We start from the raw sequence: 22996 nt of genomic DNA on the forward strand, positions 1-22996 counted from the left end.
AGAGAGTAAGCTCTGTAAGGTCAGGGACTATATCTATCTGGCTGAGGTTTGTATTTCTTTTTTTTTTTTCTTTTGAGACGGAGTCTCCCTCTGTCGCCCAAGCTGGAGTGCAGTGGTGCCATCTCAGCTCACTGCAACCTCCGCCTCCCGGGTTCAAGTGATTCTCCTGCCTCAGCCTCTTGAGTAGCTGGGACTACAGGCGTGTGCCACCACGCCTGGCTAATTTTTTTTGTATTTTTAGTAGAGACCGGGTTTCACCATGTTAGCCAGGATGGTCTCGATCTCCTGACCTCGTGATCCACCCGCGCCCGGCCTGTAAGATTTTTAAAAATATATTTATACATCATGTAATTTCAAGTACTCAAACTTTGTTTATGGTCTTCTCTTTCCCTAAATAGAATTTCCTTTTCATCACTTGTAAAAGTCAACTCTCTAACTACTGCATCTCACAGCTGAACAGGTAACCATGTTCACTCGACCTGCTTTAAATACATATCCCTTAATGCTGCCCATAGCCAGACTATGTTTCCTTAGTCCATTCACTCTTCCACTACCTCTTGCCTTTTCTTTTCTCAAGCCTTCAATACCTCCTCCCTTATCCTCATTCTCAGCAGATGATCTTGTTTCCTATTTCACTGTAAAAGGAGAAGCCATGGGCTGGGCGTGGTGGCTCGTTCCTGAAATCCCAGCACTTTGGGAGGCTGAGGCGGGTGGATCACCTGAGGCCGGGCGTTTGAGACCAGCCTGACCAACATGGAGAAACCCCGTCGCTACTAAAAATACAAAATTAGCCGGGCGTGGTGGCACATGCCTGTAATCCCAGCTACTCAGGAGGCTGAGGCAGGAGAATCGCTTGAACCCAGGAGGCGGAGGTTGCGGTGAGCTGAGATCGCACCATTGCACTCGAGCCTGGGCAACAAGAGCGAAACTCCGTCTCAAAAAAAAAGGAAAAAAAAAAAAGAAGTGATAAGAAGGAAATTGGCACAAAAAGGATAGCCCATCATGTTCTTTTTGGGCCTAATTCTCTTCACCCATTTGCCCTGTTCCCCAGCTTTTACTAGACCCCAGGCCATTTTGGTACTAATCTGTTGGGCCAAAGGAAAAAAGTAATGGAGAACTAATGAAAATAATAATGTGTTTGTTGTATTTGTAATGTATTTCAAATAACTGATACCGTGCTTCCAGAAGATTTTTCTAACAGTGTTTGCAGGCTATAAAATAGTGCTTTCACTTAGAAAAGGCCAGACATGGTGGTTCATGCCTGTAATCCCTAGCACTTTGAGAGGCCAAGGTGAATGAATCACTTGAGGTCAGGAGTTTGAGACCAGCCTGGCCAACATGGCAAAACCCTGCCTCTACTAAAAATATAAAAATTAGCCAGGCATGCTGGCACATGCCTGTAATCCCAGCTACTTGGGAGGCTGAGGCAGGAGAATTGCTTGAACCTAGGAGGCGGAGGTTGCAGTGAGCCAAGATCCTGCCACTGCACTCCAGCCTGGGCAACTCCATCTCAAAAAAAAAAAAAAGAAAGAGGCAGAATTACCATTCTCATCCACCTTAATCTGTAATAGCCTCAGAGCCCTGACTAAGAGGACTCTGAGGGCAACCCAAATCCTCTCCTAGGACTACCAAATAGTCTCCTTTCTAAGATAAGATATTATATTAATGCTCATTTAGGCAGTGGCTTTCAGACTTTTGTTGTTTATTTCCCACAATAAGAAATATATTTTACATCTACATCAAGACAGTTCAAACATACACAGTCACATTTATGACTGAAATGAAAGTTCACGAGACCATAGTTATCTTTATGATACGCAATGATGAGTCAAAGCTTATAATTTAGAAAATACTACATTAAAGAATTATTAGAGGGAGCATAGGCTGGGTGCGGTGGCTCATGCCTCTAATAGACAAAATCTTTAAGATTCCACAAATAGCTAGATGAACATTAGTTTGGAAACTACTCAACTATAACTCCCCACCCTCCACATACACACAAAAAGGAGTGTCCACATGCATGATTAAGCTGCTTGGCTATGAATAAATGACTCATATGACTGTTTGTCTAAGTGGTAAAAAGCAAAGCTGATGTAGGAACAAGTAAGGTAAAATCAATTAGGGGAAGGGAACAGCTCCTCCCTATTGTTCTTTTTTGTTCTCCACCAGCATAAACACTGCTATCCAAGTAGCCTCTGAATTACAGAGGGCTGAAAATTAAGCCCTGAATTGGGGAAAGGGACTAGATGGATTCAATGGTTTCTAAGTTACTTTTAAATCCTAAAACTTTATTCTCTCAATAAACATTTACTGATTGCTTAATACGTACCAGGCACCATGCCGGGAGATAAGGATCCAACATAAGACAAACAGGGCTGATGCTTTTGGAAAGCTCATATTCAAGCTGGGGAGACAAACAACATACAAGTAAGTAAATACAATGAAATTAATGTTGTGAAGGAAGTAACAAAGTCCAATGATAGGGAATAGTAGGGGTAACCTACTACTATTCTTATCTATGATTATTATGAAGTACTATCATTACTATTATGGTAGGAGTTTGACTCTTGCTGTGTCAAATGGGCAGCCATCAAAAGGATTTAAACAAGGAAGTGACATGACATAGTTTTAAAAGAACACTATATTGTGTGGAGAATGTGTTGGGAGGTGGAAAGAATAAAAGTAGGAAAATTATTTTAGGAGTCTAGGCAAGACATGATAGGGGCTTGGATTATGGTGGTGACAAACTAAAATCCTGTTTTGTTTGCAATTAATAGACAATGAAAAAGTATTTCTGAATATTGATTTGAAAATCTTACTTATTTTGCCTCCAAAGCATACATTTTTTTTCCATCTTTGCTAAATCATTTAAATCCAAGGGTTCCAAACTTTTTTTTTTTTTTTTCTGCACACAGTATGCTAGTGGTGGTTGCTTTTAATATCCCAGAGCTCTGTAGTCAAGATCTTGAGTGTAGGAGTTGGTTGGGGTGGAAGGACTGGAATAAGTTGAAACTAGTGGAAAGAAGAAGCTGGTGACAAGTTGCTGTGCAGAACAGGGCATAGGTGCATACTATAGCTCCTTGGGAATTCTATAAAGCTTGGGACAGTGTTGAAGATTCTGTATGGACAAGGCCCACCTTAGTCAAATAGGGGAAAAGAAAGATATATAATCTACAAGTTCACTTTGGAAAGGCAGAGATATCAGAATAAGAGAGTATTATTTGCATGAGGGTCTCAAAGCTTCTTGGAAGAAATGATACAAGAATTTGGAGTGATGATTATTACCCTAGAATACCATGATTATATTTCCTAAACCAAATAAGAAGAGACTTTTTCCAGTCATTTTGGGGGAAAGTGAATGGGGCTGCCTGGGAAGGCAGGAAATTCATCTAAGGTAGCAGAAAACTAAGATTTGTGGCTAGTGTTAGGACAGCAGCTGTCTGCATGTGATGAATTATTTGCTATGATACAGATTAATGTTTCTCTGGCCTAGTCTCTGAGAAAACTTAAGTCTTTAACAAAGAACTGAAGAAAAGCTTAAAGAAAAATACTGCCTCTTGGAGGATTAAATTGAGTTAGCCTAAGGGCCAGCTTTCAGCTAAGAGAGCTGTTATAAGCACCAGAAGGAAGGAGGTAGGAATCCCTCTCCCTACCCCACCCCTATCAACTTTGAGTAGAGCCCCAGCAGGAGCAGGGGGAGAAACTGGTGCAGAGTCCTGGCTGGAGCCTTGGCAGAAGGCTGAGAAAGCTCCCAGGGCTGGGAGGCCACTCAGGACCCATGAAAATGGGAGAAACCTCACACATTGGTTGTCCTTATAAAGAAAGGACAGAGTGGGAACTTGTTATCCATGTACTCAAAATCCCCAAGTGTGGCCTCGGAAAATAAAGGTTACATTGGGTGGGTTGGTGTAACAATTGCTGTATCCCAAAACAAGCTGTAGAATCTTTGGAGATTCACAAGAATTAATTAAACCGATATTAGTCTAGAAATGGTTTACATCCAGATTCTGCTTGGATCCGAGAAAACAGTTTCCCTAAACTTCCAGCCCCCAGTTTGCGAGAGAACAGTCACAGACACACATTCGGAGTGATACTGTGTTCTTTCCTCCCACACATGTAGTTGAACAAATGCGGAAAACTCTAAAAATAAGTTCTCTAATCAAGATTCCAGATCGGGAGCAGGCTAAAAGAGGTCTGAGCAATGTTTTCATTTCTTAATGCTCTTGGTGGGTTCTTGGTGAGAGGCTTATTCTTAAAAAGCCCATTTGTAGGCTAGGAGCAAAGACGCTACAGGAATTTACCTGGTTGCTGACCAGTTACCGATGCATGCCCATGTCCATTCTGGTTCTTAAGCCACACTTGTAAACAGCATATAGGCTTTTGTAAAAAGGCAAGTCAAAAGCTTTCATGAAGATATTGACATGAATATGTATAAACATATTTGGCTCTTTGAAATGTCTCAGGAATGAATCATACATGTTGCTTTCCACTTTTGGAATACACTAAAACTGGTTCAGCATGTCCAGCAGGTTGGTCTGGCTTCCAAAAGTTGTTTGGCTATGTATTTGGCTAATGCAAAAGTAATTGCGGTTTTTGCCATTACTTTCAATGCCATTACTTTTGCACCAACCTAATATATTTGTGCATTTCTTTAAGAAAAATAATTAACCATGCTCTTACCTGTCAGAAGTAGTTCTTAGCTTAATTGCTATTTTCATCACCTTCATAAATTCACATCTAGTTCACAGCAACGTTCTAGAGGAATGGTATATGTGAGCCAATAAAAACCACCTCATTAGAAAGTGTTAAAAAAGTCATTTTAAGAAACACCATTCAAAATTTGAGTAAGAAAATTAATTTTGCAGCACAGATATACCTTGAGTAGAACTTATTGTTCAAATATAGAAAATGACCAATACATGTAAGAAAAATATACTTATTTAATTCTTAAAAAGCACATAGATTTTGCTGATAGGAAAAAGAGAAGCATGGATATAAAGGCATAAATTGCATGCTTTCAAAACACACAGGCTGTATTGATGAGAAACAGAGATGTGTGGACATGGATGCGTGAAAGGACTCACTAAGGCTATAGTGAAGGGACATGAGGAAAGAAAGCATTGACATTTGTTCTTTCCTGGGCCTTGACCCTGTGTTTTCAGGACCAGATATAGCAGATCTTACAAAGAGGATAGAAAACAAAACCAGTGGATTGAGATAATTCAATTCCAGGCCAAGAATGTAAAAAACGTGAGATTGGTGTTTTTGAAAGCCAATGCTACCTAAAGGGATAAAAATTCAAATTGTTTCTTCTATAAAATTACTTTTTAAGAAATGATAATTAGAATTGAAACAACAAAACTCTCAACTACTGGTTTTTTGCAAATACAACTTTTGAAGGAAGAGTCTAGAATAATTCATTACCCTTCTGAAAACCCTGTCCCACCTGTTTCTCGTTATCAGCCACTTTATGTCCCAAATCACAGAGAAAAGGGGGTCTTCCTTCTTTTTCCCACCCTTTTTTTTTTTTAGATGGAGTCTCGCTCTAATGCCCAGGCTGGAGTGCAGTGGTGCGATCTCAGCTCACTGCAACCTCCGCCTCCCGGGTTCAAGCGATTCTCCTGCCTCAGCCTCCTGAGTAGCTGGGATTACAGGTGTGTGCCACCACGCCTGGCTAATTTTTGTATTTTTAGTAGAGATGGAGTTTCACCATATTGGCCAGGCTGGTCTCGAACTCCTGACCTGAAGTGATCCTTCTGCCTTGGCCTCCCAAAGTGCTGAGATTACAGGCGTGAGCCACCACGCCCTGCCTTTCCCACCTTCCTTTAACCTCCTTCCAGAAGAAAGAAATAGCCAATTTAAATAAACATCTATTGTGTGTCAATTTTGTTGTCTGTGATGTTCAAAGTACTGGAGAATGAGCTGTAAATAAGACAGACAGCAATTGCGCCCCCCCCCCAGGAGATGACGTTCTAATGAGGGATGACAACCAATAAACATACAGAAAAAAATGAATAAGAACTTCAGGTGCTGATCAACATTGTGAAGCTATAATAGGGTATTGTGAGAAAAGTGACTCAGGGAGATGGGATACTACATTAGCTGTGATAGTCAGGAAAGGGCTGAGAAAGTGACATCTGAGTCACTTTGTATCACCTAAATCAGGGGTCCTCAACCCCCAGGCCACAGATCCATACAAGTCTGTGGCCTGTTAGGAACCGGGCTGCACAGCAGGAAGGTGAGCAGCATGTGAACGCGAAGTTTTAGCTGTATTTACAGCCATTCCCCACCACTCGCATTACTGCCTGAGCTCTGCATCCTATCAGATCAGCAGTGGCATTAGATTCTCATAGGAAGGCAAATCCTGTTGTGAAATGTGCATTCAAGGGATCTAGGTTGCACGATCCTTACGAGAATCTAATGCCTGATGATCTGTCACTGTCTACCATCACTCCCAGATGGGACTTTCTAGTTGCAACACGTTCAGGGTTTCCACTGATTCTACATTATGGTGGGTTGTATAATTATTTCATTATATATTACAATGCAATAATAATATACATAAAGTGCACAATAAATGTAATGTGTTTGAATCATCCCAAAACCATCCCCCACAACCCTAGTCCATGGAAAAATTGTCTTCCATGAAGCTGTTCCCTCATGCCAAAAAGGTTGGGGACCGCTGACCCAAGTGATAAAAAGAAGGAAGCACATGAGATCCAGGGGGGCTCTCCAAGCAGAATGAGCAAGAGGTGGGATGGCCTGAAACATGAACAAACTTGGTGTGTTCACGGGACAGAGTATCAGAGTGGTTAGAGCTCAATGAACAAGGAGAAGAGTGGAGAGAGATGAGGTCAGAGACACAGATGGGGCAAGATTTGGAGAGCCTCATAGACTCTGACGAGAAGTTTGTTGATTATTCTGATGCAATGGGAAATCTTTAGATAATTTTAAGCAGGGAAATTATATTCTTTGGTTTACACTTTAGAAATATGACTCTGGCTGCTATGTGGATAGAGGAAGGGCAATGAGGAATCAAGAGTGCAGCCATAGAGACCAGTGAGAAGTGATGATGGCATTGACCTAGATTGGAAGAGTAGAGATGGAAAGAAGTGGTTAGGTTCAGAATATATTTTGGAAGTTGGAGCTAATGGAACCTATTGATGAATTGGAAGTAGATACTGATGGATTGAATGTGCTGTGTGAGGAAAAGAGAAGAGACAAATAGGGCTCCTAGGTATCTGTCCTGAGCAACTGAGTGTATACTTGTGTAATTTACTAGGACCGGAAAGGCTCAGGGGAAGCAGATTTGGGGTGTGATAGAAATCCGATGGCTTGGTTTTGGCCATGTTAAATTTGAGATGCTTATTAGACATCCAAGTTATATGCTGAGTAGATAGTTGGATATACAAGTTCTGGAGCTCAGGCAAGAGCTTGGGTCTAGAGATAGACACTTGAAAGGTATCAGTATATAAAGTTCTTTGAAGCAATGGGTCTAGACGAGATCACCTAGGGAGACAATATAGAAGGGGTATCCAATCTTTTGGCTTCCCTGGGCCATGTTGGAAGAAGAAGAATTGTCTTGGGCCACACGTAAAATACACTAACACTAACAATAGCTGATGAGCTACACACACACACACACACACACATACACACACACACAATATCTCATAATGTTTTAAGAAAGTTTACGAATTTGTAAATGCATAGCATTCCTGACACTTGGATAGAAAGAGAGGAGCTGAGGACCAGAGTTCTGCATACTCCAGCATTTAGCAGTATTCTGTCTTCATGTCCAAGGCAAATCTTTTATTATATTCTCTGATCTTATCCAATTCACCTCTTCTATAGCAGATTAAAAATGACTGTAAATTCTTTGACACTCCTACCAAGAGGTGGGGTCTAATTCCCTTTCCCTTGAACCTGGGCTGAGTCAGTAAGGCCAATCAGTGACTTGACCAATGGAATTAATCAGAAGTGACATTCTGGGATCCGAGAGATGAGGTAATAAGAAGACTTATACTAATAGTTTCTGCCCAGGATATTTGGAATATCCTCTCTGGAAGCCTGAACCATCATGTAAGAAGGCCAGTCACCCTAAGAGTACCCTGGAAAGACCATCTGTAGGTGCTCTTATTGACATTCTTAGCTGAGCCCAACCTTCCAGTCACTTCTGCCAAGATATCAGACATGTGAATGAAGCAATCTTGGAATTTTGAGACTAACCCATCTACCAGCAAACCTGGCAAGTAACCACATAGGATATCGTGGGGCAGAGAAATTGCCCAGCTGAGCCCTGCCGAAATCTCTGGCCCCTCAAATCATGATGTATAATAAAATGGGTAAATTTGGGATAATTTGTTATATAGCAATAGAAAACTGAAAACACCTTCCCTCTTTCTCTGGGACCTTATTTTATAATCAATTCTCATCCCTTCTGGTTCATGCTACCTTCTCAACACACACATTATTTTATTACCAACTTTTCCTTCCTTCTTGGTTCTTTTTCCTCCACCTGCAAGCATGCTCAGTCTTTTCTACCTTGTTAAAAACTTTCTTAAACCTACTGCAAAATCTTTTTCCTTTAACACACCCCTAAAATTGATGTCACTGAGTTTACCAATATCTAATTGACAAAACCATCAGATATTTTTCTGTCCTTATATTTAACTGTATCCAGTTTCAGAAGTTCTCATCATGATACTTTAAGGATGAGGAGAGCTGATGTGGCTGGCCTGAAAAATAAGGTAAGAACCAGAACTAATCTGCACAGTCAGAGATTTCAGTTTTTTTAGGCCTGAGTTTCTTTAGCTGAGACATGAGAAGCACCTCAAAATCAGAGTTCCTGAAGACAAGGTGGATACAGGGTGAATGAACCAAGTAGAACAGAGCTGGATAGGTGAGAGGAAAATAGCATGAGAAATTCCTTGATCTAGAATTTTGGTCCAGCATTTGAGGAACAGCAGGATCAAACTTCTGAAAATAGAGTAATAGACTGTCAAAAAGAAGGGTAGGCTTAAATTAGTGTGGAGAACAGTCAGGAGAAAGCCCTTAACCAGGTTCTTAAACTTTATTTTCCTTATGAATCAATTGGAAAAGTTTTGTTAAAGATACTGATTATCCTGCCTTGCCCAAGAAATTCTGGGGTTGGATTGACAATTTTTCTTTCAAATAAACACCCCAGGTCATTCTGATACAGGTGGTGTTCAGGCCAGACTTTCAGAAACATCATCCTAAAGAAAGAGGAAGGGCTTGGGTAGGGCATTCTGGAATGGGACCATTTGGTTATTTCTTCTTTACCTAATTGGTTAACTCATTAGTTTGCTCATGATTCCACAATCTAGGCTGGGCTCAGCTGGAGCACTGGGAGGCTGAACTGAGTTTCTGTCTTTCTCCATGTAGTTTCAGGGCTTCTTCCTCTTTATATGACCTCCATATGTAGCACTTTCCATGTGGTCTCTGCAGCAGAGTAGCCAAACTTCCTACATGTGGCTCAGAGCTTCAAATAGCACAAAAACGGAAGCTGCCAGGCTTCCTTAAAGTTGAGGCCTGGAATTGGCACTGTGTCACTTTTGCTACATGCCACTTGTTGAAGCAAGTCACAGGCCTAGCCCATATTTAAGGAAAAGCACCATACAAATGTGGGAACACTGTGAGATGTGATTCACTAAGGGGCCATAATTTAACGGGTTAGCAGAGAAAATACCAGAATAAAAAAAATAAGATAAAGCTGGGTTTGTTGGGAGTAGAGATGTATAAGGTTAATATATATAATAAGCACAACCACAAGGCATGCTCAGTTTTTAAAGATGAACCACAAATTAAGCTCTGAGTTTCCTAGTAGCCAGGAAAATCAGTTAGGGTTAAATAAATTAATAAAGAATTAACAATTATTTATTATGGGTAGTTTGCAAATCTTCCCATTCTGCGGGCGATCACTTCACATTATTATTTGTCTCCTTTGCTGTGCAGAAGCTTTTTAGCTTGCTGTAATCTCAGTTGACAACTTTGCTTTGGTTCCCTGTGCTTTTGAGGCCACAAAAATCTTCCCAGACCAATATCTTGGAGCATTTCCCCAATGTTTTATTTTAGTAGTTTCATAATTTCAGGTTTCACATTTAAGTATTTAATCCATTTTGATTTTATTTTTGTATATGGTAAGAGATAGGGGTCTAGTTTCATTTTTCTGCATATGGTTATCAAGTTTTCCCAGCACCATTTATTAGAGACTGTCCTCTCCCCATTGTATGTTCTTGGTGCCTTTGTGGAAAAAGTTTGGCTGTAAATGTGTGGATTTATATTTTGGCTCTTTTTTTTTTTTTTGAGATGGAGTCTCGCTCTGTCTCCCAGGCTGGGATGCAGTGGTGCGATCTCGGCTCACTGCAACCTCCCCCTGCCGGGTTCCAGCGATTCTCCCACCTCAGCCTCTTGAGTAGCTAGGATTACAGGTGCGGGCAACCATGCCCAGCTAATTTTTTGTATTTTTAGTAGAGATGGGGTTTCACCATGTTGGCCAGGCTGATCTCGAACTCCTGACCTCAAGTGATCCACCAGCCTCAGCCTCCCAAATTGCTGGGATTACAGGTGTGGGCCACTGTGCCCAGCTCTTGGCTCTCTATTCTGTTCCATTGGTCTATGTGTCTGTTTTTATGTTAGTACTATGCTGTTTTGGTCACTATAACTTTGTAGTATATTTTGTAGTCAGGTAGTGTGATGCCTCCAGTTTTGTTCTTTTTGCTCAGGATTGCTTTGGCTATTCAGGCTCTTTTGTGGTTCCATATGAATTTTAGGATTGTTTTTTCTATTTCTGTGAAGAATGTTAATGATATTTTGGTAGAGATTACATTGAATCTGTACATTGCTTTGGGTAGTATTGTCATTTTAACAACACTAACTCTTCTAATCAATGAGCAAGGAATATCTTTCCATTTTTTGTGTCCTCTTTAATTTCTTTCATCAGTGTTTTATAAGTTTTCCTTGTATTGATCTTTCCCTTCTTTGGTTAAATTGTTTCCTAGGTATTTTATGTTCTTTGTAGCTATTGTAAATGGGATTGCTTTCTTGATTTCTTTTTCAGATTTTTTTGCTCCTGGCATATATAAACGCTACTGATTTTTGTATGTTGATTTTGTATCCTGCTACTTTACTGATTTTGTTGATCAGTTCTAAGAGTTTTTTTTGGTGAAGTCTTTCTTTAGGGTTTTCTAAGTATAAAATCATGTCATCTATGAACAAGGCTAATTTGACTTCTTCTTTTCCAGTTTGAATGTCCTTTCTTCCTCTTGTCTAATTGCTGTAGCCAGGACTTCCAGGATGATACTGAATGAAAATGGTAAAAGTGGGCATCCTTGTTTTTCCTCCAATTCTTAGGCATTCAATTTTTGCTTGTTCAATACAATGTTAGCTGTGGGTTTGTCACATATGGCCTTAATTATTTTGAGGTAGGTTTTTTTTTTTTTTTTTGAGATAGGGTCTTGCTCTGTTGCCCAGGCTGGAGTGTAGTGGCGTGATCTCGGCTCACTGCAACCTCCACCTCCCAGTTTCAAGAGATTCTCTTGCCTCAGCCTCCCAAGTAGCTGGGATTACAGATGCACACCACCATGCCTGGCTAATTTTTGTATTTTTAGTAGAGATGCGGTTTCACCATGTTGGCCGGGCTGGTCTCGAAGTCCTGACCTCAGGTGATTCACCTACCTCAGCTTCCCGATGTACTGGGTTTACAGGCATGAGCCACCGTTCCCAGCCGAGGTATGTTCTTCCTATACTCAAGTTATTGACGGTTTTTAATCATGAAGCGATGTTGAATTTTATTGAATGCTTTTTTTGGCATCTATTGAAATGATCAGAGGTTGGGTGTGGTTGCTCACGCTTGTAATCCCAGCATTTTGGGAGGCTGAAGCAGGAAGATTGCTTGAGGCCAGGAGTTCGAGATCAGCCTGGGAAACATAGTGAGACTCCATCTCTACAAAAAATGTTTAAAATAGCTAGGGGTGGTGATTTACACCTGTAGTCCTAGCTATTCAGGAGGCTAAGGCAGGAGGATCACTTGAGCCCAAGAGTTTGAGGTTATAGTGAGCTATGACCACACCACTGCACGTCAGCCTGGGCAACAGAGTAAGACCCTGTCTCAACCACTCAATCAATCGTATGGTTTTTGTTCTTGGTTCTTTTCATGTGATTTATCACGTTTATGGATTTGGGTATGTTGAACCATCATTGCATCCCTGGAATAAATACGAGTTGATCATGATGAATTATCTTCTTAATGTGTTGTGGAATTCAGTTTACTATAATACTATAATAGTTTGTTGAGGACTTTTGCATCTGTGTTGGTCAGGGTATTGGCCTGTTGTTTCCTTTTTTTGTTATGTCTTTGTCTAGTTTTGGTATCAGTGTAATGCTGGTCTTGTAGAATGAATTTGAAAGTATTTCCTCCTCTTTGGAGCTTGCAGTGAGCTGAGATTGCGCCACTGCACTCCAGCCTAAGCGACAGAGCGAGATTCCATCTAACAAAAAAAAAGGAAAGAAAAGAAAAGAAAAAAAGAAAGTATTTCCTCAGTTTTTAAAAATACTTTGAGTAGAACTGGTATTTGTTCTTCTTTAACTGTTTGGTGGAATTCAGCAGTGAATCCCTCAGCTCTTGGGCTTTTCTTCACTGGGAGACTTTATTACTGCTTTAATCTCATTACTTGTTATTGGTCTATTAAAGTTTTCTATTTCTTCATGGTACAATCCTGGTAGATTGTATCCAAGAATTTATCCCATTTTGTCTAAATTTTCCAATTTGTTAGCATATAGTTGTTCATAATAGTCTCTAATGAGTGCACTCCTGTGGTTTCAGTTCTTATGTCTCCTTTTTCATTTGTGACTTTATTTATTTGAGTCTCTTCTCTTTTTTTGTTAGTCTAGCTAAAGATTTGTCAATTTTATCCTTGTTTATTTTGAGACAGAGTCTCACACTGTTGCCCAGGCTGGAGTGCAATGGCGCGAGGCTCACTGCAACTTCTGCCTCCCGGGTTCACACGATTCTCCTGCCTCAGCCTCCTGAGGAGCTGGGATTACAGGTGCACACCACCACACCTGGCTAATTTTTTGTATTTTTAGTAGAGATGGGGTTTCACTATGTTGGCCAGACCGTTCTTGGACTCCAGACTTCATGATCTGCCCGCCTCAGCCTCCCAAAGTGCTGGGATTACAGGTGTGAGCCACCACCCCAGGCCTTATCTTTAAAAAAAAATAATTTTCATTTCATTGATCTTCTGTATTTTTTAGTCTTGATTTCATTTATTTATTCTCCAATCTTTATTATTTCTTTCCTTCTACTAATTTTGGGTTTGGTTTGTTCTTGCTTTTCTAGTCCTTTGAGGAGCATAGTTAGGTTGTTTATTTGAAGTCTTTCTATTTCTCTGATATATTTGTTTGTTGCTATAAATTTATCTCTTTGTACTGCTTTTGGTGTATCCCATAGATTTTAATATGTTGAATTTCCATTTTCATTGCTTCAAGAAATTTTTAAATTTCTTTCTTAATTTCTTCATTGACTCATTGTTTGTTCAGGAACATGTTGTTTAATTTCCATGTGTTTGTGTATTTCCAAGGTTCCTCTTGTTATTGGTTTCTAGTTTTATTCCATTGTGGTCAGAATAAATACTTGAAGGCTGGGAGCAGTGGCTCATGCGTGTAATCCTAACACTTGGGGAGACCGAGGTGGGTGGATCGCTGAGTTCAAGAGTCTGAGACCAGCTTGGACAACATAGTGAAACCCTGTTTCTACTAAAAATACAAAAAATTAGCTGGGCGTGGTAGCGCATGCCTGTAGTCCCAGCTACTCAGGAGGCTAAGGCACAGGAATCGCTTGAACCTGGGAGGCGGAGGCTGCAGTGAGCCATGATCATGCCACTGCACTCCAGCCTGGGCAACAGAGTGAGAAAATGTCTCAAAAAAAAAAAAAAGAAAAGAAAAGAAAAAAAAACTTGATGTAATTTATGCTACTTTGAATTTGTTGAGACTTGTTTTGTGGGCTATGTTCTAATCTGGAGAATGTTCCATGTGCTGATGAAAAGAATGTGTATTCTGTAGCAATTGAGTGAAATGTTTTATAAATGTTAGTTAAGCCTATTTGATCTAGTATGTAATTTAATGAAATCTGATGTTTCTTTGTTGGTTTTCTGTCTGCATGATCTGTCCATTACTGAGAATGGGGTGTTGAAGTCCCCTGTTATTATCATATTGCAGTCTCTCTCTCCCTTTAGATGTCTCTTTTTTTTTTTTTTTTTTTTTGAGACGGAGTCTTGCTCTGTCGCCCAGGCTGGAGTGCAGTGGCACAATCTCGGCTCACTGGAAGCTCCGCCTCCTGAGTTCACGCCATTCTCCTGCCTCGGCCTCCCAAGTAGCTGGGACTACAGGCTCCCGCCACTATGCCCAGCTAATTTTTGTATTTTTTTTAGTAGAGATAGGGTTTCACCGTGTTAGCCAGGATGGTCTCAATCTCCTGACCTCGTGATCCGCCCGCCTCAGCCTCCCAAAGTGCTCGGATTACAGGCGTGAGCCACTGTGCCCAGCCCCCTTTAGATCTCTTAATGTTTGCTTTATATACTTGGGAGCTCCAATGGTAGGTGCATAGATACTTATAACTGTTATATTCTCTTGCTGAATTGACCCCTTTGTCATTATATAGTGACTTTCTTTGTCTCTTTTTACAGTCTTTGATTTGTAGTCTATTTTATCTTTTAAGTATAGCTAATCCTGCTCTTTTTTGGTTTTCATTTACATGGAATATCTGTTTTCCACCTCTTCACTTTCAGTCTATGTTTGTCTTTATAGGTGAAGTTGTGTTTCTTTTAGGCAGAATATAGTTGGGGATTGTTTCTTTATCCATTCAGCCACTCTATGCCTTTTAATTGGAGAATTGAGTCCATTTACATTCAGTGTTATTATTGATAAAGACCTACTACTGACAATTTATTACTTGTTTTGTAAACTCTCTCTTCCTTTCTTATGGTTTTCCTTTGTGGGTAAATGATTTTCTCTGGTAACATGTTTTAATTTGTTGCCTTTTATTTCTCATGAATCTATTATAGGTTTTTGTCTCGTGGCTACCATGAGTCTTCTAAGAAAACATCTTATAGATACAACAAAAGTTATTTTAAAGGGATTATAATTTATCTTGTCACAAAAAATACTAATAGACAAAAAAAGAAAAACAAAACCTCAATAATTTAACTCCATGCTCCCTACATTTTAACTTTATGCATTCTCTATTTACATATTTTTATATTTTCTATCTCTTACCAGGTTGCTGTAGCTACCTTCTGCATATGGATATCCAGTTTTCCCAGCACCACTTATTAAAGAGACTGTCTTTTCTGCAGTGTATATTCTTGGCACCATTGTTGAAAATGAATTCATTGTAGGTGTGTGGGTTTGTTTCTGGGTTCTCTATTCTGTTCAACTTGTCTATGTGTCTGTTTTTATGCCAGTACCATGTCATTTTAGTTACCAGAGCTCTGCAGTATAATTTGAAACCAGGTCATGTGATTCCTCCAGTTTTGTGGTATTAGGATAGGTTTGGCTATTCTGAGTCTTTTGTGGTTCCATATAAATTTTAGAATCTTTTTTTTCTATTTCTGTGAAGAATGTCATTGGTATTTTGATAGGGATTGCATTGAATCTGTAGATTGCTTTGGGTAGTATGGACATTTTAACAATATTCATTCTTCCAATCCATGAACATGGAATACCTTTTCATTTTTTGGTGTCCATTTCAATTTCTTTCATCAGTCTTTTATAGTTTTCATTATAGAGATCTTTCACTTCTTGGATTAACTCCTACGTATTTAATTTTATTTGTAGCTATTGTAAATGGGATTACTTTTTTTTTTTGGACGGAGTTTCACCCTTGGCATCCAGGCTAGTGTGCAATGGCGCAATCTCAGCTCACTGCAACCTCCACCTCCCAGGTTCAAGCAATTCTCCTGCCTTAGCCTCCTCAGTAGCTGGAATTACAGGTGCCCGCCACCATGCCCGGCTAATTTTTGTATTTTTAGTAGAGACAGGGTTTCACCACGTTGGTCAGGCTGGTCTTGAACTCCTGACCTCAGATGATCTGCCCACCTTGGCCTCCTAAAGTGCTGGGATTACAGGCATGAGCCACCACTTCCAGCAAGGGATTACTTTTTTAATCTCTTTTTCAGATTTTTGACTGTTGGCATATAGAAATCCTACTAATTTTTGTATGTTGATTTTGTATCCTGGAACTTTACTGAATCAGTTTATAATTTGTTTATTTGTTTATAGTAGTTTTTTGGTGGACTCTTTCAGTTTTTCCAAATATAAGATCATATCATTGGCAAACAAGGACAGTTTGATTTCTTCTATTCCAATTTGGATGCCTTTATTTCTTTCTCTTGTCTGATTGCTCTAGTTTAGGACTTGCATTACTATGTTGAATAACAGTGATGAAAGTGGGCATCCTTGCCATGTTCCAGATCTTAGAGAAAAGGCTTTCAGTTTTTCACCATTCAGTTTGATACTAGCTGTGGCAGCTTCCATGAGAATCATGCAGTTTGAAGAAGCATTTCACTGAAAAATAGGGATTGCTGTTCTGGAAAGACAAAACAATTGTCCACAATCCTAAAGAAGAAGTGAACACAATAATTAAATCCATGTTATTCTGGGTCTAAAGCTTATATTCTTAATTACTATATTATCCCATCTTAAAATTTTAATTTGGAAATTACATATCTAAATATTATAATCAATAAAGTTGAACACACATGATGAAGTGTGAAAAGAAGTAAAAAACAGATGTGTGAAATGATTCCATAATTACTAATGTGCTTATGTTTCAAAGAGTTTTCACAACCCAACAAAACTTACCCTCTCTGGGGCCTTTCTAAAAACAAACAACAACAAAAAAAAAACTCATTCTCCATTCTTCCACCTGCTGTTATCTGCTCCACAAAACAAAAATGCATCTTATTCACCTTAGAATCCACAGGTACTTGGTAGAGGCTCAAAAAATGTTTATTTAGTAAAACCAAAATGTCTTCCAAAAAATAATAATAGTTCTTTTCTTTTTCTTTTGTTTTTTTTTGTTTTTGTTTTTGTTTTTGTGATACAGAAACTCACTCTGTCTCCCAGGCTGGAGTGCAATGGCACGATCTCGGCTTACTGCAACCTCTGCCTCCCGAGTTCAGGTGATTCTCCTGCCTCAGCCTCCCGAGTTGCTAGAATTACAGGTGCCCAGCACCACGCCCAGCTAATTTTTCTATTTTTAGTAGAGATGGGGTTCTGCCATGTTGACCTTGCTGGTCTCGAACTCTTGGCCTCAAGTGATCTGCCCACCTCAGCCTCCCAAATGCTGGGATTACAGGTGTGAGCCACCACGCCCAGCCAAGTAACAATATTTCTGGATATAATACCTCAAAACTCAGCACAGAAAGATATAAAGGGATAAAAAATTTATAATATAGTCATACAATGAAATAAAATGAAATATAAAGCAATAAAAAGGAACGGACAGCTGATAGATGTAACAATATGGATGAATCTCAAAAGCAATATCGAAAGATCAAAAGGGTATATATTACATGATTCCATTCTGGAAAAGGCAAAACTATAGGGACAGAAAACAAGTCAGTGATAGGCAGTGGGCCGGGGGGGAAGTGATTTATTATAAAGAGGCATGAGGAAACTTTAGGATGACATAAATGTTCTATGTCTTTGTATGGTGGTGGGTACATGACTGTATACTTTTGACAGAGGTATATCTAAAAGGGGTGAGTTTTACTGTGTATAAATTATACCTCAATGAACCTGACTAAAAAAATAAAAGAAGATGTAAAAATCTTAATATAACACTCTTTGTTAATTTACCTAAAATACACCTATTAATTTTGAAGTAAATATCAGAGAATTTCACAGAAACTATAAAAGCAATTGTCCTGCCATTAGCACAGTCAAATAATCATTTAACTATAGCATTTCAAAGATACAGTTAATTCTAAATATTTATTTGCTATTGTTTTTGTGAAGAACATTTTGAACATGAAAAGGAGGTGAGAAATGAGATATGGGCTTTAATTTGGGAGAAATACATGGAGCTAGGAAATGGAAAGGAATAAAAAAATGAGCTTTCTTCTATGAAAGGTACTTAAGGGCTGGGCGCAGTGGTTCATGCCTGTAATTCCAACGGTTTGGGAAGCCGAGGTGGGCAGATCAAATAAGCTCAGGAGTTTGAGACCAACGTAGGCAAAATGGCAAAACTCCATCTATACAGAAAATACACCAAGTGTGGTGGTGTGTGCCTGTAGTCCCATTTACTTGGGAGGCTGAGGTGGGAGGACTACTTGAGCCCAGGAAGCGGAGGTTGTAGTGAGCCAAGATTGTGCCACTGCACTCCAGCCTGGGTGACAGAATGAGACCCTGTCTCAAAAAAAAAAAAAAAAAAAAAAAAAACAAAGAAAAGAAAAGGTACTTAATATCTTCAAATATTCAAGATCTGAATGAGAAAAATGTAATTTTAGGTCAGGTGTATATAAAAAGTATCCAGCAATTTCATAGCTACTTATCTTCATGGACTGTTTCCTTGGTTGGTTATCTCTGTCACGGTTCATATCACACTGAGGGTTGTTACCTGCTGGCTTTCACATCTTCCTGTTCTTTCACTCATTCACTAGACTTTTCACTCATTTAATCATTATTTTCAAACATCTCTGTGTGCCAGACACTGGAGTAGATATGCAAGGGTGAGTAAAACACATGAGATCCCTGCCCTTTCATTACATTTAATGAGAAGAGAGACAAAAAAAAAAGTGGATACTTTCAGATTATGTTAAGTGTTATGAAGAAATAAAACAGAGTAATGGGGCTCAGAATGACTTTGCAGGTGAGAGATAGGTGGCTGGAATATTTTAGATAGAATGGTGAAGGGATCTGAGGAGACAATTTGTACTGACAGCTCTGGAAAGTGAACAAAGAGAAGGAGCCAGCCATGGGAAGAGTTCCAGCCATAGGAAACAATAAGAGCAAAAGCCCGAGACAGTAATGCATTTGACATTAAATGAGAGGGCTGTAAAGCAGGCCTATGTGGCCAGGGTGCAGTCAACAAGGGGAGAGTGGTAGGAAAGCTATGCAGGTCTTAGAGGCTTTGGAAAGAGCTTCAGTTTTTTCTAAGAGCAATGGAAAATTATCATAGGGTGTTAAGTAGGGCAGAGATGTGGTTTTGTTTTAGAAGGCTCTCTGGCTTCTCTAATAGTGGGCGGGAGGATAAACCTGGAAAATAATTACATGGCTACTGCAGTCATCCAAGCAAGACATGATGACTTGAACTAGGGTGGTAACTGTCACAGTGGTGAGAAGAGGTTTGATTCAAGTTCTTTTTTACATATGGGGCTGAAAAGACTTGCTGATGGATTGGTTTGGAGGTGGTGAGAAGAAGTACTAGGTGAGTAGGGATGCTTTATTCAAGATGTACAAAACTGGAAAAGGAGAAAATTCTGGAAAGACCAATAATTTTTCTGTCTTATGTTTGAGATGCCTTAAGAAATACAAGTGGAGATGTGAGAAGGCAATTAAATATTCAAGGAGATCAGGGGGGTTGAGTAGAGGAAGAAGTAACCAAGAAGAAACACCAGTGAAATAGGAGGAAAATTGAGAGCATATGGTTACAGAAGCCAACTACAGAATGGATTTTAAATAGGAGGAAATGGTCACCTCTGCCAAATTTAGAGTGGTCAGATTAGAGAGGACTGAGAATTGACATAATCTTTGGCAAGGTCAAAGTCACTGGTGACAGATCTGGTAAACATTATTTCAGCAGATGCAATGAACATATAATTGGAGTGGGTTGAACAGAGAAAGAGAAGTTAGAAAGTAGAGAGAGCAAGTATAGGCAACTCTTGATAAGCTTTACTGTGAAGGCATGCTGAGATAGAGGGCAGAAGCCAGCAAGGATGGAGAGTCTAGAGAGAGTTTAGTCAAGCAGGACAATACTAAGGCATGATGCAGAAAAGAGGACACATAATGGCAGGAGTGAAATCCTCAAATAGGCAGGAGGGCATGGGATCCAGAGCCCTGGAAAGGACAACCTCATTGTGAAAGGAGGGAGAACATGTATTCAGATTCGGGTAGGTTGGTAGATTCAATGGTGGGAAGATATAATTACTGCCTGAGGCTTCTGTTCTTTCAGTGAAGTGTAAATTGAGATCACCAGTTGAGAGTGAGGAAAGATGAAGTGTTGGAGGTTTGAGGAGAGAGGAGATGTGAAATAAATAACTTGGAGAGTCAGAGATAATGTCATATTCATATTTGTATCCCAGCATTCTACCACAGTGCCTGGCACGTAGGAGGCACTGAAAAACAGTTTTGAAGAATGACTGAAAGTCAGAATCAGAAAAGAAAGAACAATGATACACACTTAAAATTTACATCTTAATACAAGAATGATATATTTGTAGAATATCTTGGTTTATAAATGGTTTAGCATCTACTTGAATTTACTCAATAAATTCCAGAATACTAGAGGAAGGAGGCATACTTGCAAAAGGTGATTTAAGACAAGATGACCTCTTTATACTTTATTTACAAGACCACCTTTCTCATTAGGCTGATTTTTTCAAGAGTAAGGAGATGCTGTCTTTTCATATTAATATTCTCAGGACATGCATTAAACAGTGCCTGGCACAAAATTAAGTGCACAATAATGCTTTTTCGGTTTTTTGTTTGTTTTTGAAACAGGGGCTTGCTCTGTCACCCAGGCAGGAGTACAGTGGTGTGATCACAGTTTGCTGCAGCTTCAACCTCCTGGGCTTAAGTGATCCACCCCAGCCTCTCAAGTAGCTGGGACTATAGGCATGTGCTACCATACCCAGCTAATTTTATTTTTTGTAGAGACGGGGTCTCACTATGTTGTCCAGGCTGGTCTCAAACTCCTGGGCTCAAGCAATCCTCCTGTGTCTCCCAATGTATTAGGATTACAGGTGTGAGACACCACATGGGCCAGTAATGCTTTTTTGAATAAATAAATGACTATAATCACATGGAGCTTCTAATCTCCAAAGGATTTACAGGCTGAAATAGAAAAGCCTCCGAAAGAATTTAAATACTTCAGGGATGAAAAGCCAAAGTGGATTGATTATAAAGAAAAACAGATGCTTTAGGGACATTTTAAGGGAGTCACAATATACAACCAAACATTTCCACAAAACTTTCTTTGTAACATGGTTTCAAGAAAAAAACTAAATGATTTTGGGTTTCACTAGTGTGGCAATTTTTATATTTGTTTGAGTTTATAGGCTCTTTGACCTTTTCTCTATAGTAGTAATAGATTTTTGTCCTTTTGCCTAACACTGTGCATTACAGTGAACTACATTCCCAGATACCTTAGAACCACCCATGTTTATCCCTTTCCTCCTCTAGGAGGGCTCTGAGAGATTTCATTTCTGTCCTGCTGATGAAGTCTACGTTCATTCAGGGCCTGCTGTGGAAGACCAGCCCCAAAGGTGTGTTATACTAAGTAGGCAGATTCTATCTCCGTCTAATTCCTAAGTTAGGCTTTTCTTACTCCTAGAGTTCTGTATAGCATGGCCTTCTTATTTCTTGTAACATTGCTTTTGGGAATAAAATGTTTGAAGAAAGGAATATAAAGAAGAAAAAATGCTGGGGAATATATAAGGGAAAAAGAACAAAGGTTGAAAAACAGAAACAGAGAAAGGGGGGAAAGATAAATCTGACCACTTTAAAGTCAGTCAGTATACCTACAAACATTCAGTTGAGCAATAAAAGAATGGGATAAACTATGCAACTGAGAAAAAAAATGACAGAGGGGCAGGAAAGACTGGTCATTTTGTCCTTTAATGGAGACCACAGAAGTCATTTTTACGTCGGGTGAAATAATTGTGGCCATAGCTATCTCTGGTCTCATGTTTACACATCACTACAAATCACAAGTAAGAAATAATATCAACATATTTACTAAGGCTTTACCAAGAACAGTTGGCTTTTCAGATTTAGAAATAGCTCAAAGGGGAAGGAGGCATTACTCAGTCATTATGTGACTGGCACCCTCTAGTGGCTGTTTAGATTTCCTGCACGTGGATCCTAAATGCATTTTGAACAAAAATCCCAATACTCAAGTTATATGTCTTGACAAACGGCTTTTTTTCAGTGTGCTTTGGCAGCAAAGCTAAGTTAGAAGTGTAGAAATAGGGGAAGATAGATTATTTGTGTGTAACATAATTTAATTATTAAAAATGAGCTACATCATTGACAAAATGAAATGGCAGCGAGAGAATAGCAAGAAGTCCATTCAAGGGAAGTTTTTTCTACCCATTTGCCATTGTCTTCATTCAACTCTACAGAATTTCCACATGGGAATTTAACTCTGCAAATGAATCTATATGATGCTATTAATTGATATTTACATATTAATGAATGTACTTGGAAAAATATTATTCAACTAGAAGTCCTTTTCTTACAGTTTATACATAAAGACCATCCTTTTATTTATGCTAAGATAGCTCTTTGCAGAGCTTGATATTATTTTTTATGAATTTCCTACTTAATCCAGTGTTAAAAATCTTCACTTTTATTCTTTACCATTGTCGACCTAAAGGTAGATGCTAAGGCACAAAATATGATTTAAAGAGTTTACTTAAGCTGGGCACAGCTACCCAGGAGGCTGAGGCAGAGGATTACTTGAACCCAGAAGTTCGAGACCAGCCTGGGCAACATAGCAAGACCCCTATCTCAGGACAAAAAAAAAAAGTTTACTTGAGCCAAGATGAGGACAGTTGTTCTAAAGACTCAGACCCAGTTACCTTGGATATGAGCTCCGTCAGCCTCAGTTACAAGCAAGCTTTCAAAGGAAAAAAAGATAATTAAAAAATATCAGGAGTGGGCTGATAGAAAGTTGTTTGACAGGCCACGTGTGCTGGCTCATGCCTGTAGTCCCAGCACTTTGGGAGGACGAGGTGGAGGACTTTGAGACCAG

At 39.4% G+C, this 22996-nt stretch overlaps 1 long non-coding RNA gene across 1 annotated transcript; it reads left to right on the forward strand.

The window, feature by feature from the left end:
• The first annotated feature begins 253 nt into the window (after nt 1-253).
• LOC129030611 (uncharacterized) lies at nt 254-20046 on the forward strand. Its single transcript, XR_008500711.2, has 3 exons — nt 254-2427; nt 8684-8750; nt 15298-20046. It is a non-coding gene; the product is annotated as an uncharacterized LOC129030611 (long non-coding RNA).
• Nucleotides 20047-22996: the final 2950 nt, after the last annotated feature.

This window comes from Pongo pygmaeus, chromosome 1 (genome assembly GCF_028885625.2).
Source record: "Pongo pygmaeus isolate AG05252 chromosome 1, NHGRI_mPonPyg2-v2.0_pri, whole genome shotgun sequence".
Taxonomy (NCBI): Eukaryota; Metazoa; Chordata; class Mammalia; order Primates; family Hominidae; genus Pongo; species Pongo pygmaeus.